General features: G+C 49.2%; 1 protein-coding gene across 1 annotated transcript in view; it reads right to left on the bottom strand.

The window, feature by feature from the left end:
* Nucleotides 1–21,265, bottom strand: part of LOC119966923 (dynein heavy chain 8, axonemal-like) — a 1,786,259-nt gene that overhangs the window by 1,651,739 nt on the left and 113,255 nt on the right. The gene's annotated exons all lie outside the window — the stretch shown is intronic.

Raw genomic sequence — 21,265 nt, 5'->3', positions numbered from 1 at the left:
CTGTGGCGCAATGAGCGTACTGACGCTACAACGTGCGGCAACTGTGGCTCCGCCCACTTAAAGCGGCAATGTCCTGCAAAATCCCGACGCTGCCTACAATGTGGCAAACTTGGCCACTATGCTGCTTTATGCAGGTCTGCTCAGCCTGCCAACTCTCGTCGCTCCAAATAGCTACGCATGGATGTCCGCACCATCCAACCCACGGTCACCGAACCCGATTCTGACCTGCTGCCTGACATTGACACCAAGGACCCAAAGGCACCTTTTCGAGTCGGTATCATTACCAAACACAGGGTGCCCCCGAAGCAAAAAGACCAGCCTCTACCAGTATATAGCATTGATCCAGACGATGAGTGGTGCGCCACCCTCACGGTCAACCGATCCCGAATCCGATTCAGCCTGGACACCGGCGCCTCCGTCAATCTCATTGCGCGGTCTGACCTCCAAAGCCTCCTTGTCAAGCCAACTATCCTGCCATCAGCCTGCCAGCTGTTAGATCATAATGGCAATGCTATTGCTGCCAGTGGCTCATGCCAACTTGAAGTGGCGCACAGGTTACTTAAAGCCATCCTTTCCTTTGAAATAGTGGGATCCTCTAAGGCCTCCCTGTTTGGTGCGCAGGCATGCTAGCTGTTGAACCTGGTCCAGCAGGTTCACTCCCTCTCTCCTGCTGACAAGTCTGCCTCTCAGGACACTGATTTTAGGGCGCAACGCGGCACCATTATTAACCAATAGCACAATGTTTTCGAGGGCATGGGCACACTCCCATACACCTAATGAGATCTTATTGAAACCGAATGCCACGCCTGTGGTGCACACACCTCGCAGGGTCCCAGCACCCCTCAAGGACCGCCTCAAGCAGCAGCTGCAGGACCTCCAGGAGTGATTTCCAGAGTCATGGAACCGACTGACTGGGTCAGCTCCATGGTATGTGTAAAAAAACCTTCCAGCGAACTGAGAATATGCATTGATCCCAAGGACCTCAACTGCAATAGAGAGCACTATCCCATTCCCAAGCGCGAAGAGCTCACCTGTGAGATGGCACGCGCCAAGTTCTTTACCAAGCTAGACACCTCAAAGGGATTCTGGCAGATCCAGCTTGACGAATCCAGCAGGAAGCTCTGTCCGTTTAATATCCCCTTTTGAAGATATTGCGACAACAGGATGCCGTTTGGGATCATCTCTGCATCAGAAGTGTTCCATAGGATTATGGAACAGATGATGGAAGGTATTGAAGGCGTTCGCGTCTATGACATAATCATCTGGCCCACCACCCCACAGGAGCACGTTAATCGCCTCCAACGCATCTTCAGACAGATACATGAGCATGGCCTCCGCCTCAACAGGGCCAAATGCTCCTTTGGTCAACCAGAATTCGTCGCCCACCTCAGAGACTAAATTTATGAACTTTTCGAATTGATGGACTCTCTGAATTGTTTTGTTGCTTTGTTTGATCACTTCACTGGTTTGTATATAATGTTGCTCTCGTTACTATTTTCTTGCATACTGTTCATCTGCACTAGACACCTTCCCATGTAAATAGCTTAGTTTTTATGTATATATTCTTGTAAATATGCCTTCACACTCCACACATGGGGAAAAACTCTCCCACCCCCTGATGTCCGGAAACCCGTCACCTGACTGGGTCCTTTCCCGACTATTACGGGTCAACTTCTTCTCCGGTGACAGAGAGAGGGAATTGTTTGCTGAATGCTTGATGCATCAGGGAGGTCTATGGCAGGTAACATGTGTGAGCCTGTGCATTGAGGGGTTGTGCTGGTGGGTGTCAGGGTGTGCTGGGGAAAAAGCGCAGTGATATGCTGTGGAGGTGAGAGCAGCTCTCCCTTGTTGGCGGGTAACTACCGGGTGCGTTTCAGGCGTATCAGCTGGTTCCACCGTGAAGCTTGTGGGGGATCATTAACGGCAGTAATTGTTGTTAAATAGGGGTCATGTTCCCTATTTGCGCCCGAAATTACACTTCAAACTATTTCCATCAAATTGCGCCCTGAATCCGTCGGTGAGACCGGCTGCTCAGAGACCGGGGGTGCCATTTTAAAAGGATGCTCCGATCTCTAACTGCACTACTGCACTTCAGGGTCCCCCACATCCCCCACCCATGGGCAATTTAGGCATGGGCTTTATTCTCCACCCCCCATTCTAAGGGAGGACATCCCACTCGAGGATCATTGAGGCGCTCCCCTTTTCGACCCCCCCCCCCTTTCAGGAGCCCACCATCCAACATTTCTAAGACCCCTTAATACTGCCCTCCACAACCTCCCAACTCTTTGTACTCCCCCTCACCCCCCTTTCACGGATATGACCTACCCCCTCAGGCCCCAGTCCTTGGCAGTGCCAACCTGGTACCCCGTGCCAGCCTGGTAGTGCCACCTGGGCACCCTGGAAGTGCCAGGGTGTTACTGCCAGCATGCATGGGTGACAGTGCAAAGGTGCCAGGATGGCAGTGACAAAGGGCGGGATTCTCCGACCCCCCCCGCCGGGTAGGAGAATCACTGGGGGTCAGCGTGAATCCCGGCATCGCCGTCCTCCCAATTCTCCCACCCCGCAAACACTGGCCCGGTGTGAGTCGCACCGCTGGCCTGGGAGAATGACGGGGTACGGCGCGACTCAATGGGCGCAGGGCGGCCCGAATTCTCCGGCCCGCGATGGGCTGAAGTCTGTTGCCGGTCCTGCCGGCGTAAATCAGAGTAGGTCATTTACCGGCGAGACCTGGCGGCGCGGGCGGGTTCCGGGGTTCCTGGGGAGTCGTGGGGTATCTGGCCCCGAGAGATGCCCCCACGGTGGCCTGGCCCGAGGTCGGGGCCCACGGGTCCGCGGGTGGGCCTGTGCCATGGGGGCACTCTATTGTTCCACACCGGAGGCCATGGTCCTCCACCATTCCCGGTGAGGAAGCGATTCCCTCTGCGCATGCGCGGGGATGATGCCAGCAGGCGCTGGCGCTCCCGCGCATGTGCCAACACACGCCGGCCGGCGGAGTCCCTTCGGCGCCGGTGGCGCCAAGCACCTTCCGTGCTGGCCAGCGGGGCGCCAACCACTCTGGGGCGGGCATAGCCCCTGAAAGATTCCGCACCTTTGGGGTGGCCCGACGCCAGATTACTTCATGTCATTCCGTCCCGCCAGGACACCCCCGCCCCGTTGGGTATGGGAGAATACCACCCAAGGTGCCTGCATGCCTGAGAGAGTGCCAGGGTGCCACCCTGCCCTGTCCCCGATCAATGGCCTGGGAGACCTCCCGAGGTGCTGTTACAACTGGTCCACATTGGTATGGACCAGTACTGTACAGGTCATCGCGCGGTCTCCCAGGTGGGGTTGGTGAATCCCGGGCCCCAACGAGAGTGAGATCCAGGTCACGATGTCTCGCGAGATTCAACATTTCTTCTTTGAGCATCACAAATCTCGTGAGAGGCCTCTCGCAAGATTCAACGGCCTTGTTCCGACACCAAATCAAGCGCGTTGAGGCCATTGACACATGTCCATGGTTGCAGGAGGACATGGTTGGGACATAGATATTAAAGGGTACAGAATATTAAGGAAGGACGGGAAGTAAGCATAAGGTGGAGGGGTGCCTCTGTAAGTTAATGGTGGTATTATCATAATATAGAGGGACAACGTAAACCCAGCATCCAGAACCCAGGATGTGGAAACAGTTTGAGTGGAGATGAATAATAGCAAAGGCAAGAAGTTACTTGTGCAAGTTGTTTACATACCTCACAATGGTTATTACATGGTGGGGTGGAACATAATGGAAGAAATAATTGGAGATTTTCAGAAAGACACAGCAATAATCATGTGAGATTTAATCTGCATTAAGAAATGCAAAGTCAGATTAGCAAATGTAGCCTAGATAAGGACTTCACAGAATGTTTCCAGGGTCGATTCTTCAAACAGCATGCTTTAGAGTCAACCAGAGAACAGGGTAAACTTGACCTGATATTGTGCAGCAAGGTGAACGTAATTAATAATCAAATCGTTAAAGCTTCCCCAGGTAGCAACGGTTATAATATAGTTGAATTTTATATCCTGTTTGAGGGAGAGCGGAGTCCAACAAGTAAGAAAATATCCAAGGGCTGGACACTCCATCCATAATTAACTAGAAAGGTTTGAGGTAGTAACAAACTTAAAGACAAAGTATATAAAAATGCAAAGACAGGTGGCCAGTCAGAAGATTGGACAAAATAGAAGGAGCAACCAAGGATGAAGTTAGGAAGAGTTTTTATAAATGTCTACAAAAGAAAAGTTAATAGGGTGACCGTTGGTCCTATGGAAAGAAAATTGATCATGGAAAACAAAGATGGATGATGAGTTAAATGAACATATATTTCACATTAGTCTTCACTATCGAGGATGCAAGGCACATCTGAGAAACATCTATATACCAGGAAATGGAATGTAGAGAAGTGATACTGAGTTAATTGTTGGAGATGCGAGTTGACAAGAGCCCAGATCCTGATGGAATTCATCCTAAAGTCTGAAAAGAAATGGCGATTGAGATAGATAAGGTATTCAATACAAAGAATACAAAGAACAGTACAGTACAGGAACAGGCCCTTCAGCCCTCCAAGTTTACGTCAATCATGATGCCTGTCTAAACTAAAGTCTTCTGCACTGCCGAGGTCCGTATCCATCTATTCCCATCCTATTCATGTATATGTCAAAATGCTTCTTAAATATCACTCTTGTATCTGCTTCCACCAATGCCCTGGCAGCGCATTCCAGGCACTCACCACCCTCTGTGCAAAAACTTGCCTCGCGCAACTCCTCTAAATTTTGCCCCTCAAACCTTAAATCTATGCCCCCTAGTAATTGACTTTTCCATCCCGAATAAAAGCCTGACTATCCACTCTATCCATGCCACTCATAATTTTGTAAACCTCTATCAGGTCGCTCCTGAACGTCTGTCGTTCCAGTAAAAATATCCAACCTCTCCACACAGCTAATATCCTCCAGACCAGGCAACATCCTGTTAAATCTCTTGTGTACCCTCTCCAAAGTCTCCATGTCCATCTGGTGGTATGGCGACCAGAATTGTACGCAATATTCCAAGTGTGGCCGAACTAATGTTCTGTACATCTACAGCATAACTTTTTAAAATAAATTTAGAGTACCCAATTCATTTTTTCCAATTAAGGGGCAATTTAGCGTGGCCAATCCACTTACTCTACACATCTTTGGGTTGTGGGGGCAAAACCCACGCAGACACGGGGAGAATGTGCAAACTCCACACGGTCAGTGACCCTGAGCCGGGATCGAACCTGGGACCTCGACACCATGAGGTTGCAGGGCTAACTCACTGCGCCACCGTGCTGCCCTATCTGCAGCATAACTTGCCAAGTTTTATACTCAATGCCCCGACCGATGAAGGCAAGCGTGCCATATGCCTTCTTGACTATCTTATCCACCTGCGTTGCCACTTTCAGTGATTGGTGGTCCAGATCTCTCTGCCTGTCAATACTCCTCAGCGTTCTACCATTTATTGTATAATTCCTACCTGCATTATCATCTCTTTGGGCGGTGCTAAAGGCTTGTTGCAGGGTTCTGCGGAGGTTACTTTCAGCTACTGGTTGAATTTCAGGCATTGTGCTGTCATTCCAGGTGAAAGAATCTTGTTTTACGGCTTTAAATTTTTTTTTTGTGTTTTGGGATCTTTCCCCTTTAAGTGGGCGTTTGCGCATGCTCATATCGCTGTTCCTGTACTGTGGCCTTTTTCGCAATTGCGCATGCGCGGCTTCTCAGGTCAGGTGGATTGGCCATGCTAAATTGCCCCTGAATTGGAAAAAAAATTCTAAATTTGTAAAAAAAAAATCTTCACCACTGTAATTGAAAATATGGAAAGATGTGTCATTTGAAACATGGAAGTCTGGCAATATCTGGTCTGAGAGAAACATGAGAGGATCCAGGGAAAGATCCCACGAAGGGTTAACAGCAACTGCAAAGAGCAGGATTATAAAATGCAGATTCCTTCTCCCAAACAAACACAGGATTTTTGGATGAAGCTAAAAACAATGGTTCACACCTTTATTTAAATTAACTATCTTAGTAAGCATCTGGAAAAGCATGGATGAGGATTTCAGTTGAGCTAAGTGATAAATGTAAACCTTTCAAGTTATAACCAAGTGGATTTTTAGCATTACGATAAAAGCAATGTTTCACACTTTCATTGAAATTAACTCTCTTAGTAGGCAGCTGGAAAGGAAAGGATTAGGTTCAGTTGAATTTGGTGACAATTCTAGGTGTGAAATTCTGTTTACACCAGGTAAATTAAAGGAAATTGGAGACTATCAGTCTACGAGAAACATAATTTAAAGCCAAAATCAAAGTCAAAATTATGAGCTGAGGACACAATTTGAGATTAAAACTATAGAAATGACAGGAATTAAAAGTAACACTTCTTGAAACCAAAGCATTTTTGAATATAACAAAGGAACTTTGAACATCACAAAGGAAACAAAGTAATCAGAGACCTGAGAGGTGAGGTCATGTCAAAATGAATACTTAGTCGTGTTAGAAAAATTTAGATTAAAGGTACCTTTTAAGTCATAAAAACTTAATAACTGTTAGAAAGAGAATATAAACGCAGAGACCAGAGCAGGAACGACCAGAACTCAGAGAGAAGCAGGGAAGGAACAAGAGAAGCAAGCAGAGTCAGCTTACAGTCAGCTCGGACATGGGAATGATAAGACATAGCAGCCGAGCTAAAACAGCTAATACATCTAAGGAAGACTAGAATTTAAAAAGGAGGCAGAGTCAGCTCAGAGACCGCCAGCAGAGCCAGCTCTCATTGCTCAGTACATGCGATCGACAAGACATAGCAACTGAGCTAACCAGCGAATACATCTAAAGAAGACCAGACTTTAAAGACTGATTGTCAAGGTGGGCCTGAAGGTCCCTTCAACCAACCAGAAGGATCCAGAAGTAAGATCTTTTCAAATTTCTGTAAAGAAAGTGATTGCAGCTTTTAAAAGAAAAAATATATTAATAAAATAACTTAATTTAGCCTGAAACAGTGGTTATTCCTAAGTCTACTTTACTTACTTAGCGGGATCCAGGATCAATGCTACTAAGTGGTAAGTAGATGAAATTTTCGGTGAAGGTATGGGTTATACCGGGAGATAACTTGAAAATATAGTTTGACCTGAATAGCACACACCGAGCATGCATCGGAGTCAGGGAGTGAGAATCCCTGTTCACCATTCAGAATATCGACCTTTTTTGGTATAGGGGGAGTTCTAAGAATAGTGGTGAGTTTTCAACAACACCACCTGCTCACCTCCCTGCTCACCCACACACTTGTCTATGTCTCTGATCCTGCCCTCCCCTTACACATCCAGAAGCAGCAGTCTCTCCAAAGGGATGTACCTCGGCCACCTGGGGAACTCTTTCCAAACTATCCATGCAAAATCCCTTACCTGCAGGTACCTAAACTCACTTCCTTTCTGGAGCTCTACCCTCTCCTTCAGTTCCTCCATGCTAGAAAACCCTTCTTCCAGGTTCAGATCCCTCACCTCAACCAGCCACACTTCTCTCAACTTCATGTACATGCCATCTATCCATCCCGGATCAAAACCGGGATTTCCGCAGAATAGTGTTAACACTGACATCCCCTCTATCCTAAAGTGCCTCCTCAGCTGGTTCCAGACCTTTACCATGGACTGCACCACCTGGCTCTGAGTATTTCCTTGGCACCATTGGCAATGCTGCCGTCACCATAACCCTCAAGCTGGACCCCCTACAGGATTCTTCCTCCATCCTAACCCATTCTGCCCCTTCTCCTTCCCATCACCGCCTCAACTTCTTCACATTCGCCGCCCAGTAATAATGTAGCAGGTTCGGCAACACCAACCATCCCTTCTGCCTCTGTCTTTGTAACAGTGTCTTGTTAATCCTTGTAAGAAGTCTTACAACACCAGGTTAAAGTCCAACAGGTTTGTTTCAAACACGAGCTTTCGGAGCACGGCTCCTTCTTCAGGTGAAGAAGGAGCCGTGCTCCGAAAGCTCGTGTTTGAAACAAACCTGTTGGACTTTAACCTGGTGTTGTAAGACTTCTTACTGTGCTCACCCCAGTCCAACGCCGGCATCTCCACATCATTGTTAATCCTTGACACCTTCCCTGCCCACACAAAGTCTGAGATAATCATATCCAGTTTTCAAAAAAAGGACTTTGGTACAAAGATCAGAAGTGTCTGGAATATGAACAGGAACCTTGGCAGAATGTTCATCTTCACCACTTGGACCCTCCAAGCGTGTCCCACCTCTTCAGATCCGCCCTAAAAATACTCCTCCAGTTTTGTTAAATTTAATTTATGTAGCGCCACCCATTCCCTTGCTACCTGAATCCCCAGGTTCTAAACCTGTCTCATGCCACCTTAAATGGCATCCCCGCTTGATTGGCTCGCCAACCCAACTCGTTCACCGGGAACACTTTGTTTCTCCCTACTTTTAACTTATATGTTGAGAACGTCCTAAACCTCCCCAACAGGCTCATGATCCTCTCCATGCTCTCCAGCAGGTTTGAAACATACAATAAATAGTAGATCGTCCGCGTATAGCCACCCGATGCTCCCTTTGTCCTCTCGCCACTCTGCTGATTCCTTAAGGGCCATTGCCAGAGACCATCTGTGAGATGTGGCAGATTTGTGATGCTTCCCGCGTTCCAGTCAACTACGCATGCAGTAAGTGTAACCAACCACAGCTCCTGGTTCGGTTGGAGCAGCAGTTAGGTGCACTTGGGAGTATACAGGTGGCGGAAAGCGTCATAGATAGGAGTTATAGAGACATGGTCACACCCAAGGTGCAGGCAGACAGATGGGTGACTGCGAGAAAGGGCAGGCAGTCAGCACAGGAATCCCCTGTGGCTGTCCCCCTCTCTAACAGTATACCGTTTTGGATACTGTTGAGGGGGATAGCCGATCAAGGGAAAACAACAGCAGCCAGAACAGCGGCACCACAACTGGCTCTGTTGCTCAGCAGGGGAGGGCATGAGAGCGATAGTTATAGGGGACTCTACTGTAAGGGGTACAGATAGGCCCTTCTATGGACGTGACAGGACTCCAGGATGGTATGATGCCTCACTGGTGCCAGGGTCAAGGATGTCTCTGAACAAACACAGGACATCCTGAAGGAGGAAGGTGAGCAGCCAAAGATCGTAGTACACATAGGTGCTAACGACATAGGCAGGAACAGTGATGAGGTCCTGCAGAAGGAGTTCAGGGAGCTAGGCAGTAAGCTAAAAAGCAGGACCTCTAGGGTTGTAATCTCAGGATTACTCCCTGTGCCACGTGCCAGTGAGACTAAAAATAAGAGGAAGAAGAAAGCTTACGTAAGGTTGAGGAAGCAAAATTGGAGTCTATGAGTAAAGGGGAAAACCCTCCACTGGTTGGAGTCATACCTAGCACAAAAGAAGATGGGAGTTGGAAGTCAATCAGCTGAGTTTTAGGACATCCCCAAAGACCTAGTGTCCTAAGCCCAACCATCTTCAGCTGCTTCATTTATGACCTTCCATCATAAGGTCAGAGGCCCGGCGGTCGCACGTGGCGTTGGGGATGGGGATGGAGAAGTTCGCGGGCCGCATGGGGCCCTCGGAGAGAGACGGGGCGGTGTCACGCAATCCCTGCTCGGGACCGCAGCGACCGCCTTGGCCTGGCAAACCGACAGGAAATGGCCCTTCTTACCGCAGCCCTTGCACGTTGCCGATAGGGTTGGGCAACGCTGTCGGGGGTGTTTTGCCTGTCCACAAAAATAGCAACAGGGCCCAGCGGGGTTTCCAGGGCGTCTTGCAGCGCAGGCCTGAGGCGATTCAGAGTCCGTAGGGGAAGGGGAAGCTGAATTCCACGCTGCCCAGGGGGCCGCCGCGGGGTCGGGGGAGTATGAACGGGCGTTTCTGTATGCAACATCTAGAGAGTTCGCGAGGGCCCGTGCCTCCCTGAGGCCCAAAATTTCCTTCTCTAACAGTCTCTGGCGGATTTTGTGGGGACTGCATACCCGCAACAAAGACGTCTCGGATTAACAGTTCGGTGTGCTCACTAGCCGAAACTTGCGGGCAGCTGCAGTTCCTCCCCAGTACAATGAGCCCACGGTACAAATCGTCTAACGACTCACCAGGGATCTGCTGCCTCGCAGCCAGTAAGTGCCGAGCATAAACATGATTCACCGGTCGGATGAAGTGTCCTTTAAGCAGTTCCATGACGGAGTCGTAGTCGGACGTGTCCTCGATGAGCGTGTAGATGGTGGTGCCGACGCACGAGTCGACGATGTGCAGCTTCTGCTCCCTCATCGGTACGTTTACCGCCGTGCTGAGGTAGCTATTAAAACAAGCTAGCGAATGCTTGAATGTAGCTGCTGCGTTAGCTGCGTGGGGGCTGAGTCGTAGACACTCCGGCTTCATGCGGAGTTCCATCCTTTAAAATCTTGTTGTTTAAATTGATGCGCGATCAATAATTACTGAAACGAGGATGTAGTCCGGTTTGAAGGCTTTAATCAACAAGATGTTTCCCCAACAGCTCGAGTACAGAAAGAGGCCGGCTGCTGGGACACACGGGTTCTTATAGCCCACCTCACTGGGCGGAGCTACCTTACGTTCCGACCAATGAAATGCAAACACCTGGGCCAATGAGCAGCGAGCCTTCTCCACCAATGGTAGCTCACACTCCCAGGTACTGTAATACCTCTAGTCATACTACCATAGGGAGGCGGAGGTAATCAACTCTCCGACCAGGCTGATCACATGGAATGTGAGGGGCCTGAATGGACCAGTCAGGAGGGCCCGCGTGTTCTCTCACTCAAAGGGGCTAAAGGCAGACGTAGCCATGCTACAAGAAACGCATCTGAAGCTCGCTGATCAAACTAGGCTGAGGAAGGAATGGGTGGGGCAGGTCTTTCACTCGGGGCTGGATGCAAAGACCAGGGGGTCGCAATCTTGGTGAGCAAACGGGTGGCATTTGAGGCGGGGGTATTGTGGTGGATAAAGGGGGTAGATATATTATGGTGAGTGGCAGGTTGCAGGTGGCCCGGGTGGTGCTAGTGAACGTGTAGGCCCCGAAATGGGACAATGCAGGTTTTATGTAGCGAATGTTGAGTAAAATCCCGGACCTGGAGTCATGCAGTCTGGTAATGAGGGGGGGACTTTAACACAGTCTTGGACCCGGCACTGGACCGGTCTCGGTCTAGATCAGGTAAGAGGCCGGCAGCGGCCAGGGTCCTGAGGGGGCTCATGGACCAGATGGAGGGAGTGGACCCATGGAGATTCGCTCGGCCAAGGGCGAAGGAGTTTTCTTTCCTCTCCCACGTCCACAAAGTGTACTCGTGAATGGATTTTTTTTTGTGGTGAGCAGGGCGCTAATCCCGAGAGTGGAGGAGTAGAGTACTCAGCCATTGCGGTCTAGGACCATGCTCCGTACTGGGAGGAGTTGAGGCTGGGGGTGGAGAGAGGCCAACGCCCTCTATGGAGACTGGACGTAGGACTATTGGCAGATGAGGAGGTCTGTGGGTGGATTAGGAGGAGTATCGAAAACTATGTGGCGATCAATGATACAGGGGAGGTTTCAGTGAGTATGGTCTGGGAGGTGCTGAAGGCAGTTATCAAGGGGGAGCTCATTTTTATCAGGTCCCACAGAGAGAAGAGGGATAGAATGGAGAGGGAGAGGTTGGTGGGGGAGATACTCAGGATAACCGGAGGTATGCGGAGTCCCCCGAGGAGGGGCTGCTAAAGGAGCGCCGGAGCCTGCAGGCGGAATTTGACTTGGTTACCACAGGGAAAGCAGAGGCTCAGTTGAGGAAGTTACAAGGAGTGGTGTACGAGGATGGGGAGAAGGCAAGTAGGATTCTGGCGCACCAACTACGGAACAGAGAGGCGGCCAGGGAAATTGGGGGAATTAGGGACAGGGGTGGTAACACAGTCCTGCGCTCGGAAAGGATCAATGAGGTCTTCAAGGATTTCTCTGATAAATTGTATGAGTCAGAACCCCCGGAGGGGAGGGGAGAGATGAAGCAATTCTTGGACCAACTGAGGTTTCCGAAGGTGGAGGAAGAGCTAGTGGAGGGATTAGGGGCCCTGATTGAGTTGGAGGAGTTGATTAAAGATTTGGAGGGTATGCAGTCGGGCAAAGCCCCGGGACCGGACAGATATCCTGCAGAATTCTATCGGAAATTCTCAGAGCTGTTGAGCCCGCTCTTGTTGAGAACCTTTAACGAAGCTAAGGAAAGGGGAACCCTTCCCCCAACGATGTCGGGGGCCTTGATTTCGCTTACCCTTAAACAAGAGAAGGACCCGTTGCAATGTGGCTCTTACAGGCCTATATCGCTCCTTAATGTAGACACCAAACTGTTGGCCAAGATCCTGGCCACTAGAATTGAGGACTGTCCTGGGGGTGGTTAATGAGGACCAGACGGGGTTTTGCAAGGGCAGACAGCTGAACACGAATGTGCGGACGCTCCTGAACATGATCATGATGCCCTCAGTAGGAGGGGAAGCAGAAGTGATGGCTGCAATGGATGCGGAAAAAGCCTTTGATCGGGTGGAGTGGGAGTACCTGTGGGAAGTGTTAAGCAGATTTGGATTTGGCGAGGAATTCATAGGATGGGTCAAATTACTGCATCAGGCCCCCGTAGCGAGTGTGTCTACAAACCGACTGCGGTCGGAGTACTTTAGACTGCATCGAGGAACGAGGCAGGGGTGCCCCCTATCTCCCCTGTTGTTTGCCCTGGCAATCGAGCCATTGGCCATGGCGCTGAGGATGTCCAGAAACTGGAGGGGGCTGGTTCAGGGAGGGGAGGAGCATCGTGTTTCACTGTACGTGGATGACCTGCTCCTGTACATTTCAGATCCGGTGGAGGGGATGGGAGAGGTCATGCAGATCCTAAAAGATTTTGGGGACTTCTCAGGGTACAAGTTGAATGTCGGGAAAAGCAAGCTTTCTTGTGATCCATGCGAGGAGCCAGGAAAAGAGACTGGGAGAGCTCCCGCTCAAGATGGTGGAGAGGAGCTTTCGCTATTTGGGCATACGGGTGGTTAAGAGTTGGGATGCCCTGCACAAGCCCAACCTAACTCGGCTTGTGGATCAGATGGAAGGGCACTTTAAGAGGTGGGACATGCTCCCGCTTTCCTTGGCGGGCAGGGTACAGTCCGTGAAGATGACGGTCCTCCCCAGGTTCTTGTTCATCTTCCAGTGCCTTCCCATCCTCATCCCCAAGTCCTTCTTCAAGTGGGTGAACAGGATTATCACGGGATTTGTGTGGGCAAACAAGATGCCGCGAGTTAAAAGGCTGTTCTTAGAGCGGGGGCTGTGGGGGGGGGGGGGGGGGGGGGTGTGGAAGCGGCTGGAGGCAGCGTCTTGCAGGGATACTAGCTTGGGGGCATTGATAACGGCACCGCTGCTACTCTCGCCGGCACGGTGCACCACGAGCCTGATGGTGATGGCGGCACTGAGGATCTGGGGTCAGTGGAGAAGGCACGGGGGGAGGTAGGGGCCTCAGTCTGGACCTCGATATGAAACAACCACAGGTTCGTCCCGGATAGCATGGACGGAGTGTTTCTAAGCTGGAACAGAGCAGGTATCAAATGGATGGGGGACTTGTTTATAGATGGGACTTTCTCTGGCCTGAAGGTGCTGGAGGAGAAATTCAGTTTGCCCCCGGGGAATACCTTTAGGTACCTGCAAGTCTGCGCTTTCTTGAAGAAGCAGGTTGTGGAATTTCCGCCGGTGCCTTCCCACAGGTTACAGGACAGGGTGGTCTCGGGCATGTGGATAGGAGACGGAGAGGTATCAGACATATACCAGGAGCTGCAGGAGGCGGAGGAGGCCTCGGCAGCGGAGCTGATGGGCAAGTGGAATGTGGAGCTGGGGGAGGAGCTGGATGAGGGCCTATGGGCGGACGCCCTGGGCAGAGTCAATTCCTCCTCATCTTGTGCCAGATTTAGCTTGATTCAGTTTAAGGTGGTCCACCGGGCGCACATGACAGCGGCAAGAATGAGCAAATTCTTTGGGAGATGACAGGCGTATAAGGTGTTCAGGGAGCCCAGCAAACCATGTCCATATGTTTTGGGCATGCCCGGTGCTTAAAGAATTCTGGCGAGGCTTTGCAAAGGCTATGTCCAAGGTCTTGGACACTCGGGTAAAGCCGAGTCTGGGGATAGCGATATCTGGGGTGTCAGAAGATCCGGGAGTGCAGGAGGCGAAAGAGGCCGGTGTCCTGGCCTTTGCCTCCTTGGTAGCCCGGAGACAGATCTTGTTAATATGGAGGGATGCGAAATCCCCAAGTGTGGAGACTTGGGTTAGTGACACGGCTGGGTTTCTAAGTTTGGAGAGGATAACGTTTGCCTTGAGAGGGTCCTCGTTGGGGTTCTCCAGGCGGTGGCAACCGTTCCTTGATTTTCTCGTGGAACGTTAAGTGTGGAGGTCGGCAGCAGCAAACCGGGGGGGGGGGGGGGGGGGGGGATTGTATGGGTTGTGGATGGATGTCTCTTGTAAATCGTAGTTATCCCACCTTGTTTTGTTAAGTTGTTAATTTTTTTTCCTTCTCTTGGTAGTGGTTTTGTAAAAATTCTGTAAAATCTTGAATAAAAACAGTTTTTTTTTTAAATGATTTGGACAAAGGAATTGCATGCAATATCTCCAAATTTGCACACAGCACTAAGCTGGGTGGCAGTGTGTGCTGTGAGGAGGATGCAAAGAGGCTTCAGGGTGACTTGGACAGGTTGGCTGAGTGGGCAAATATTTGGCAAATGCAATATAATGTGGGCAAATACAAGGTTATCCACTTTGATGGTAAAAACAAGGAGGCAGATTATTATCTGAATTATGGCAGTTTAGGAAAAGTGGAAGTGCAACAAGTATCATGGCCGAACAGTCGCTGAAGGTTGGCCTACAGGTACAGATGCCTTCATAGCAGAAGGATTTGAGCATAGGAATGTCTTGCTGCAGTTATACAGGGCCTTGGTGGGACCACACCTTCTTGAGTATTGTGTGCAGTTTTGATCTCCTAGTTTGAGGAAGGACATTCTTGCTATTGAGGGTGTCCAGCGAAGGTTCACCAGACTAATTCCCGGGATGGCAGGACTGACATATCGGGAAAGACTGGATCGACTGGGCTTGTACTCACAGAGTTCAGAAGAATGAGAGGGGATCTCATAGCAATATATAAAATCCTGTTGGGACTGGGTCGGCTTTTGCGGGAAGAACGTTCCCGATGTGGGGGACGTCGAAAACAAGGGGTCACAGCCTCAGAATATGGGGTAAGTAACTCAGGATTGGCATGAGGAACAACTTCTTCTCTCAGAGAGTTGTGATGTTGTGAAGTCTGTACCACAGAAAGCTGTTTGGGATAGTTCATTGGATATATTCAGGGCCAGATCATTGAGGTTATTTGGGAGGTACAACAGAAATTCATCCCAAGGAGGAAGAAACATGCTGAGGGGAGGACAAGGCACCCATGGCTGATCAGGGAAGTCAAGGACAGCATAAAAGCAAGAGAAAAAGCATACAAAGTGGCGAGGATTATTGGGAAGCCAGATAATTGGGAAGACTTTAAAAACAAGCAGAGGACAACGATAAAAGCAATAAGAGGGGAGAAGATGAAGTAAGAGTGCAAGCTAGGTAGTAATATAAAAGAAGATAGGAAGAGGTTTTTTTTCAATATATAAAAGGTAACAGAGAGGCAAGAATAGACATTGGACCACTGGAAAATGTGTCAGGAGAAATAATAATAGGAACCAAAGAAATGGCAGAGGAACTGAACTTTGCATCAGTGTTCACAGTGGAAGACACCAGTGGGATGCCAGAGCTCCAGGAGAAGTGAGTGCAGTGGTCATCACTAAGGAGAAGGTTCTGGGAAAACTGAAAGGTCTGAAGATGGATAAATCACCTGGACCGGATGGACTACACCCCAGGGATCTAAAAGAGATAGCTCAAGAGATTGTGTAGGCATTGGTGGTGATCTTTCAGGAATCACTGGAGACAGGAAGGGTCCCAGAGGACTGGAAAGTCGCTAATGTAATATCGCTATTTAAGAAAGAGGGAGGCAGAAGACAGGAAATTATAGGCCGATTAGCCTGCCTACGGTCATTGATAAGATTTTAGAGTCCATTATTAAAAATGAGATCGCGGAGTACTTGGAAGTGCGTGATAAAATAGGACTCAGTCAGCAAAACTTTGTCAAAGGGAGGTCATGTCTCTGGCCAGACCTCATTTGGAGTATTGTGAGCAATTTTGGGCCCCATATCTAAGGAAGGATGTACTGGGCTTGGAAAGGGTCCAGAGAAGGGTCACAAGAATGAACACTGGAATGAAGAACTTGTCGTATGAGGAACTCATACGTTGAGGACACTGGGTCTGTAGTCGTCAGAGTTTAGAAGGATGAGGGGGGATCTTATCGAAACTTGCAGGATACAGCGAGGCCCGGATAGAGTGGACGTGGAGAGGATGTTTCCACTTGTGGGAAAAACTAGAAGCAGAGGACATGATCTCAAACTAAAGGGGTGATCCTTTAAAAGAGATGAGGAGGAATTTCTTCAGCCAAAGGGTGGTGAATCTGTGGAACTCTTTGCCACAGAAGGCTGTGGAGGTCAAATCACTGAGTGTCTTTAAGACAGAGATAGAGGATGTAGCCATCTAAGATGACCACCTGCAATGGACCATGGGAATTATGGCCAACCCAGGACTCAAACAGATAGAGAACCTATGTTCATTTGAAACACAGGTAACCAGACCTGATCAACCCCCCCCCCCCCCCTCGTTTGCATTTTAATGGCCCATTTTCCCAGGACAATAGAGCTCCAATCAAGAAATGGTACAGCCACAGATTGATCAGCGCCACTCCCTTTACTCAGAAAGCCCAACTGTCAAGGTCAATAACCGCTAAGGAACCCGCCCCTTTATTGGTCGAAATCGAAGAGAGTGATCAGAGCCCTGTTGAACTATTGGGTCCAAGGTTAAGGACCGCCCCAAAGAACGCAAATTCCCAGAGGGATAAAAGAGAGCACAGCCATGTGTTCTGTCTCTTTTGGATCCAATTGCAACAGGAACAGCCAGCCAAGTTCAAGACCAACGATCGCTACCTGACGATTGAGCCCAGTAGAGACAGAGCCACATTCTTCGAACCAGCCAAGTGAAATCCAGATAAAGGCCTTATCCATTTGCACAGTGCCGGTAGCCCTGAAGTTAAGTATAGGTTATTGTAGCTGGCAGGTGTAGTTTACCTCATAGTAGATATTGTGTTTGCATGTCGAGGTAACTCGTGTGTATGTAAACAAACCATCTTTTGAACTAACTAACTGGTTGTGTGGTCATTTGATCGATATAAGGGAAGACTTGTGGTTCACCAACATTATCATTAATATTAGCAACAGTATTGGCGACGCTGTTGGGATCTAAAACAGGCAACAATAGGTTCTTGATGAAGAAGGGGATCAGGGGGTATGGGAAGGAGGATGGGGATGAGAAAATATCAGCCATGATTAAATGGCAGAGAAGACTCAATGAGCCGAGTGGCCTAATTCTGCTCGTATGCTCTTATGGTTCAGTTGGCAGTTTAGGAAGGCAAATGCGATATTAGCATTCATGTCGAGAGGGCTAAAATGCAAGAGCCGGGATGTACATCTGAGGCTGAATAGGGCTCTGGTCACACCCCATTTGGAGTATTGTGAGCAGTTTTGGGCCCTGTATCTAAGGAAAAATGTGTTGGCTTTGGAAAGGGTCGAGGTTCACAAGAATGATCCCTGGAATAAAGAACTTGTCATATGAGGAACGGTTGAGGACTCTGGGTCTGTACATGTTGGAGTTTAGAAGGATGAGAGGGAATCTTATTGAAACTCACAGGATACTGCGAGGTCTGGATAGAGTGGATGTGGAGAGGATGTTTCCACTTGCAGGAAAATCTAGAACCAGATGGCACAATCTCAGACTAAAGGGAAGATCCTTTAAAACAGAGGTGAGGAGGAATTTCTTCAGCCAGAGGATGGTGAATCTGTGGAACACTTTGCTGCAGAAGGCTATGGAGGCCAAATCGCTGAATGTCTTTAAGACAGAGATAGATAGGTTCTTGATTAATTTGGGTATCAGGGGTTATGGGGAGAAGGCAGGAGAATGGGTAAGAGAGAAATATCAGCCATGATTCAATGGCGGAGCAGACTCGATAGGCCAAGCGGACTAATTCTGCTCCTATGTCTTATGGTCTTATTCAAGAGGGAGCTAGACATGGCCCTTGCGGTTAAAGGGATCAAGGGATCCGGAGAGAAAGTTGCAGTGGGATCCTGAATTTGCTTGAATAGCCATGATCATATTGAATGGTGGTGCTGGTTCAAAGGGCCAAATGGCCTTCTCCTGCACCTATTTTCCATGTTTCTATTTTCAAGTTGGGATACACAAAACTATCCACTGACCCACAGCAATTCACATACGGCTACAACCGGTCCGCACCAGATGCTATCTCACTGGCCCTAGTGGGAGGTCTTGGTCCGAGCAGTTGCCATCCCAAGCTGTGATGCAACCAGATCCCTGGAGCATTTCTACGATCATTCCTACATCAGACTTCTGTTCATTGACTAGAGCTCCGCCTTCAACCCCATAATCCCAACCAAACTCATATTAAAACTCCAAAGCCTGGGACTTGACTCCTCCCTCTACAACTGGATCCTTGACATCCTGACCAGTAGACCACAATCAGTAAAAATAAACAACAACGCCTCCTCCTCAAAAGTTCCCAATACAGGGGCCCCACAAATCTGCATAGGTAGCCATCTACTATACTCCCTATATACATACAACTGTGTGGCAAAATTCAGCTCCAACTCCATCTACAAGTTTGCTGATGACACGCAGTGGTTCTGATTTCAAACAACGATGACTCTGAGTACAGGAGGGAGATAGAGAACCTAGTGGCATGGTGCAATGACAACAACCTCTCCCTCAATGTCAGAAAAACTAAGGAGCTGGTCAGTGACTTCAGGAAGTAAAGTATCGTACACACCCCTGTCTGCATCAATGGTGCCGAAGTGGAGTTGGTTGACCGCTTCAAATTCCTAGGTGTACGCCTCACCAACAATCTGCCCTGGTCCAGCCACATCAACGCTACGACCAAGAAAGCACGACAGTGCCTATACTTCCTCAGGAAACTAAGGAAATTCAGCATATCCACATTGACTCTTACCACTTTTTACAGATGCACCGCAGAAAGCATGCTATCTGGCTGTATCACAGCTTGGTACGATAACTGCTCAGCCCAAGACCGTAAAAAACTATAGAGTCGTGACCACAGCCCAGTCCATCATGCAAAACCGCCTCCCATCCATTGTCTCTGACAACACCTCCCACTACCTTGGGAAAATGGGTAGCATAATCAAAGACCCCTCCCACTCGAGTTATTCTCTCTTCCAAATTTCTTCCATTGGGCAGAAGATACAAACAGGTTCAAAAACAGCTGCTTCCCCATTGTTACCAGACTCATGAATGGCCCTCTTATGGACCGAACTCATCTCTCCATGCATCTACTCTACTGTGTTGCACTACACTCCATATGCTTCACCCGATGCTTATGTCTATGTATTTATCATATGTCCTATGTTTTTCATGCATGGAGCAATCTACCTGGACTGTATGCATTTCACTGTACATGTGACAATCAACCTAAATCTAAACAAGATGGAAAGTGAGCTGTGAGAGGGATGCAAAGACAATTCAAAGAGTTTTGGAAAAGATAAAAGAGTATTAAAAAAGTTGGCAGATGGAATGCAATGTGGAAGAATGTGAGGTTATCCAGAACATGGAGAGAAGCAGAAATGTTTGTTCAATTTATAATAATAATCTTTATTAGTGTCACAAGTAGGCTTACATTAACACTGCAATGAAGTTACTGTAAAAAGCCCCTAGTTGCCAGATTCCAGCGCCTGTTCAGGTCACAGAGGGAGAATTCATAATGTCCAATCCATCTAAGAGCACATCTTTCGGGACTTGTGGGAGGAAATCGGAGCACCAGGAGGAAACACACACAGACATAGGAAGAACGTGCAAGTTCCGCACAGACAGTGACCCAACCCGGGAACTGAACCTGGGACCTTGGCGCTGAGAAGCAACAGTGCTACCCACTGTGCTACCGTGCTGCCTCTGTTCAGGGTATTTGTTTAATGGTGAGATGATGGGAAGTGGTGAAGTTCAAAGAGACTCGGTGTCCTTGTTCATGAGTTACTGAAAGCTAATATGCACGTAGAGCAGGCAATTAAGAAGGGAAATGGTATGATGGTCAATAGCACTCCTCTTTGAGTATAGGTGGAAAAACATCTCACTGCAATTATATAGAGCCTTGGAAAGACCACACATGAAGTATTGTGTGCAGTTTAGGTCTCCCTACCCAAGCGAATTTGTACTTGCAATAGAGGGAGTACAACAAAGGTTCACTAACTTAATTCCTGGTATGGAGGTATTTAGCGGGATTCTCCAAGCCTCCGTGCCGAAATCGCGCTTGGCACGTGGGCAGAAAATGGGGCGTCAGACCCGTGATCAGGTTGGACGCCTTCCCGCGATTTTCTGACAACGTAGCGCCAGTCGAGGGCCATTGAAAGAGGCCCCCACGACAATTCTCCGCCAACAACTGGCCGAGTTCCCGCCAGCATGGTTCGATCATGGTTCCACCCGGCGGGAGCTCGGAGTGGTGCCTGTGGACCCAGTCCGTGGTTGCCCTGGTGGGGGGCGGGGGGGATCCATCACCCGGGGGTCTGCCAGGATGGCCACGCTTACGATCGGGGCCACCAATCGGCAGGCGCGCACGATCTGGGGGGGGAGGCCAATATTGTCGGGGACGGACCGCTGTCTGGGTCCGCCATGTTGTGCGGGGCGGCCGCCGCGCGCATGCAGCCACCGAGTGCATCCGCAGACCTATTGGCCGGAAGTGCAGGGCCTGGTATCGGCAGCCGGAGCTGCGAGGACTACTCCGGGGCCCTGCTAGCCCCTTTCAAAACGGAGAATCACTCTGGACTTTCTCCATGAAAGTCCAGAGTGATTCGCACCAGTTTTCACATGGGAGGGGAGACATAGCCCCCATAGCCCCTTTATCAGAGACGGACACTCATTATCTTTTGGGGAAAGATTAAGTACTCAGCCTTTATTCCCTGGAGTTTAGAGAAATAAGGGTGATCTCTTTAAAACACACAAAATTCTTACAAGGCTCAACCAGGTGGATGAAGGAAGGATATTCCCTCTGACTGGACAGTTTCCGAATAAGGGGCATGCCAATTAGGACTAAGGTGAGGGGGAATGTCTTCACT

Source organism: Scyliorhinus canicula, chromosome 6 (genome assembly GCF_902713615.1).
Source record: "Scyliorhinus canicula chromosome 6, sScyCan1.1, whole genome shotgun sequence".
Classification (NCBI taxonomy): Eukaryota; Metazoa; Chordata; class Chondrichthyes; order Carcharhiniformes; family Scyliorhinidae; genus Scyliorhinus; species Scyliorhinus canicula.
This window is presented reverse-complemented; position numbering and strand designations above follow the sequence as displayed.